We start from the raw sequence: 5491 nt of genomic DNA, 5'->3' as shown, positions 1-5491 counted from the left end.
GAAGGTAGGGACGAAGCAGGAGAACCAGGACGGGTTTACAATTAAATGGACGGGACTAGCAGTCCCGTCCATTTTCTTTTTTTTTCCACCGATGCGCAAAATCGACCAAAAGGGTTGATTTTGCTGTTTTTATTTTTAGAAGGTCGGCTTTTCTAGTTAAATTTGAAAAGGGGTGTTTTTAAAATTTTGTCCTTTTGAAATCTTTTGAATTAATTTATGGGCTTAAGAAGAGATGTAAAGTAGAATTATTTAGTCCATAAATCAATAACACAATATTTTCTCAAAAATACCTATATTTTGATAAAATCAAGAAATATGTGTGTGTATATAAGATTTGAGCTTGAAGTATTAACATACAAAATATAACACCTAAACTAATATACCCAAGATGATTTCCTATGAAGCTTGTTCTTGAATCTTTGACTTGATATGTATTTGCTTCATTTCAGATATCATCGACTTGGATGCATGATACACAAAACACAAATACTAAAAAAATACACAGTTATAAATTATTTCTTAATCATCAAAACTAGATTAGATAATAGGCTCAAAAACATGAGTCCTAACAATCTCCTACTTTTTGATGATGACAAATAATTTTCTCAATGGATATAAATCAATATAAAATAGATATAAAACAACAAACAATATACTCACTAATCACATGTTTTCTCCCCCTTTGTCAACATCAAAATAGGGAAAATAATATAAAGAGAGTGAAAGCTTCTCCTACCTATAAGCATGGGTGAGTATAATAAAAAATAGGGATTGTTCCCCCCTATTAAAATGCTACATAGCATATATTGATGGAAATGATAAAGCAAATAAGGTACTCAAGATGATATATGCTTTAAGGGAATTTTACACAAATGAGGCACAATGTGAGCAAAATACATACCAAATTACACTCAAGATGATCAATGAGAACATATATAAATATAAGTCACCATATGAGTGTTTACAAAGGTATCACATTCACACCAAAAACCATTTGTTGAAAAATGTTTTAAAAGACACCATTTATATTATACTCAAAAAATGAATATATATATATATTATATATATTATATGATATATATATATATATATATATTATATATATATATATATATATATATATTTATATAAAATTAAAATAAGGTAATTAAATGTGAGTATAGACCAAAAAAATCATGACAACTCACATTTAACAAGACCATGAGAGCACATATAGATTTATCAATATAACAATGGTCTTAAACATAAATATATCAAATCAAAACAAAAATATTCAAAAATGAAAATCAAAGATTTAAAAATCAAAAATCAAATGTTTAATCAATAAATCCAAAATTTCATAAATTATCAAACATAAATCATGATCGATTAAGAATACAATAACATTTAAAACATGTTTGATAAATCCATAAAAACATCATTGTTGAAACATGATTAGAAGGATAAAGAACGTATATCAAGGTTAGCCAAATTTTTTCAAATATTTAATATTTGAGTATTCATCAAAAGATAGAGAAATCATGAATCAAACATTGAGCACACATAGAATTTCTTAGGAGAAACTTTTTGAATGTGATAAACATGATTTGGAAGTAAGTACTGATACAATCGGAGAGTTGCTCAATATAAACCTCTTTATCAATACAACCATGTAAAAATCATAATATGTAATGAAGGAAAAATCTATATCCAAAAATAAGTTTGATCATTGTATATTTCCAAAAACAATTTCAAAAATCATGTACTTTTCTAAATGTGGTGAAAGAAATATTCTTTTTTTAAAATTCATAAATTTGTTTACAAACGAAGTTCAAACAAAAGTAATATTTTTTAAGAACATGAAAAACCAAAAACGTTAAAAGTTTTATTCTTGAAAAATCAAACTTGTTTTGGTACCGAAACACTCTTGGTTTCGAAGAGTTTAAGGATATGACCCTATCGATAAAGCTCAAATCCCTAGGATTATGATCTCATTTGAGCATATTTTGTGCACGGGTCCGGTCATAGCAATATTCACGCAAATGACCTATTCTATTGCAATACGTGCAATGAAATGGATGCATTTGATTTTGTTGAATTATTTGCAATAAAAGATGGTCTTTTAAAAATATTTTATAAATGTAAAACTTTTCTCAAATCAAAATAAAATTTGGTCAAATGACCAAAATGACCACAAAAATCATATTTATATACATTTGCATGTTTATGATTAGCTTTGTGTGCATGTGTGTGTATGTTGTGCTGAAGCTTGATGGGATGCACAATGAGCAACATGATTGGACTTGATGGATTTTTGTGCATTATAAAAAAATTTACTTAAATGACCTTTACGACCGCAAATAGTACATTTATAAATTTTGTTATAAATATGTGCATAGTGTACGGGTTTAGAAGTTGTCTACATGACTTAGCACACATACCCATAAGTTTCTTGTGTTTGTCAATGCATGTATTTAAAGTTGAATCTAAAGATGATATACGGGTTTTTACATTATTCAACTCATTTATTTGCACAACATCTTTGACAATAGAAGTAGAAGGAGCGGGATTCTTTTTAAATGAATTAATGCATTCCTAATGGTTTCTATTTCTAATATGGCATCATTTTTATCTTGAGATAAACTAGCATATCCTTTTTTATTTTTTTATTGTTTTCTTTAAGATTCATATTTTTATTTGCAATGATATCAAATTTTGGTACTAGTATCTCATGATCGGATTTCAAAATGACATGCTTGCTTTTTAAATCTACAAAATTATGATGTAATTTATTATAGGCTTTCATTAATTTTTCATACGTACATGCGAGTTTAACTATAGATAGTTCATTTTCGGAATCGGTCTCGCATACCTCACTAGGGCTATCGCCTAGTGGCTGTGTGCATGATGAAGCTCCACTCTCACTTGAAGTGGAATCCGCCAAACTACGTCAGATCTTCTCCAAATTTTCTTGATGTGCTTCTATAAATTTCCACAATGTATAAGTACTATCAAAGGAATCAAGCTTGTTAGAAATAGATGTATCAAAAGCATCAAATAAAAATTCTAACAAGAGCTTGTTCATTGTAAACATTCTCTTATCATCATTACTTCACTTGGATTTCTCCAAAGTGGGTACAACATAAGCATAATCAATAACTTCTCAAAAATTAAAATATTTAGATCTAACAAAAAGTTTAAATCTAACACATCATTGAGCATAAGAAAAATTATCGAGTCTTGGAGCAATATTAATAACATAACCTAAACTAGGTGCATCATGTATATCCATGATATATTATACAAGCAAAATAAAATTAATCTCAAACATAGAATAGCAAAATATAAAAATGAGGATCTTTGACTCTAGGCGATTATGCCACAAATCTATAAGCACCAAGCTCTGATACCAAATAAAAGTACCCTAGAGGGGGGGAATAGTGTAATTGCTAATCTAAACCAATATTAATGCCAATTTAAATCTTATTAACAGCCTATCCTAGCAAGTATGATATTTAATAAAATATAAGCAAGGATATGTAATTAAACAAGGGCGAAATAAACATGAACACAATATGCAAATAAGAAAGTGCGCAAATGACAACCGCAAACAAATGATGTGATCACGGAGTTCGGTCACTCTCGACCTACGCCTCCGCTCCCCACTCTTGAGGAGAATCTCCACTATCTCAAAAGATAACTACACAATCGGTTTTCAACACTCACCGATAAATGTTTACAACACTCACAATTGTAATTACACAATACACTTATCTAAGTATTGGCCTAGTCCGTTTCACCTTCCTCAAGTGTTCGGAATTACAACATCTCCCTAGGATTTACTAATGACGTCACTCCTCTTGGAATTGACTTTGTCTCTCACCAACCACTTTTTTAAGTGTTCTTGTGTATTACAATCTGTTCTCAACAATTTTAGCATAAGTACAATGATTTGTTCTCTAACAAAGATGAGAACAAAATTAAGCTCACTCTCAATGAATCACGCACCACAACCCAATTATATAATGTATGAAATGCTAAAAGCTCAATAAGTGGTGTGGGTGATCAAAGAGAAATAATAAAACTAAACTCAATTTAAAATCTAGCTTAATAAAAGATAATCAACAACAAATATATATAAAGCCAGAAATAGAGTTTAGCAAAACTTCTCTTGAAAATCAAGAGCGAGAGATATTGAGATTGAAGCCCAAACACGAAAGAAATGATCTCCTCCTCTTGTGAAAACCTCTTCACATAAACACACATGAGAAACACTTGAAAACTCTTAAAAAAATTTGCCCAAAACTTGATTTTCGTTTTTCTTCATTACTACTAGAAGTTTGAGGGTAATGGGTATATATAGGTTCACAGAATAAAGCCCAAAAACCAAAAAAAAATCCAAGGAAAAAGACAAAAATCTAAAATCAACAAAGCTAGAAAACTAGCCGTTATAGTGTCATTAGTCGATTAATAGTACTGTTCAGTCAACTGTTGAGCTGACCGTTGGAGGCCACTCATCCTTCATCTGTCAACTGATGAAATCATCAGTCGATTGATGACCTGCTTCGGTCGACTGATGGTTTACCAGTCGACTGAGTAGAGACATCAGTCGACCGAGCAGAGACATTTGTTTATTCCAGTCACTTTCATCAGTCGACTGATGACCTTGGTTAGTCGACTGAAAACGTGCACATGGGTTTTTCTAAACAGTGAAAATGAACTTTCAATTCCTATAAAAATAGCAAATAAATTCTAAAAAAATATAAAATTTTGGGAAATGTTTATAAACATGAAAATAAACATGTTACAAAAGAATTTTTTTAAATATCATTTCCCGTTTGTGAAAACTCTTCATTTAGCAAAATCTCACAAATATATGTTCGTTTAAACACTTGTTTTTGACACTATGACTTAAACCATATTTTGAAATCTTTTGAATTAATTTATGGGCTTAAGACACTAGTGGAAATAGTGGTTTTGCTGACGGGAACATCGCTGACGGGAAATTCCCTTCAGCGTTGTTTATATCGTTTACGGGAACTCTCGTCGGCGATGTTCCCGTCGGCATTTCTTCCTTCCCGTCAGCGATGAAAACATCGTTGACGGGCTGTAAACATCGCTGACGGGAAACCCGTCAGCGATGTTAGCTATATAACTTCGCTGATGAAATTTTTTCGACTGAAACCCTAATTTTTCTTCGCCGTCGCGCGCCCTCGACTTCCCCTCTCTCAGCTTAGCCGCTCGCCGCCAGCGATCACCTCACCGCCACCTCACCGATCACCTCAGCCGCTCGCCGCCCGCGCCATCACCTTCCCCTCCCGCTCTTCGACTCCACCGCCCGTGGCCCCGATCGAGCTCACCGTCGACCTTGGAGCTCGCCGTCGCACCGCCCCCGTGCCGACTCGAACAGTGGGTCGCTGAGCTCTCTCATTTCCTCACCCGTCAGTGTATGATTCCTTTGATTTTGTTTTCAATTTTTTTTAATTTTTTTTTCTTATTTTAGGTTTTGCTG

Source organism: Asparagus officinalis, chromosome 8 (genome assembly GCF_001876935.1).
Source record: "Asparagus officinalis chromosome 8, Aspof.V1, whole genome shotgun sequence".
Lineage (NCBI taxonomy): Eukaryota > Viridiplantae > Streptophyta > Magnoliopsida > Asparagales > Asparagaceae > Asparagus > Asparagus officinalis.
The sequence above is the reverse complement of the archived record's forward strand: the minus strand, read 5'-3'. Positions refer to the sequence as shown.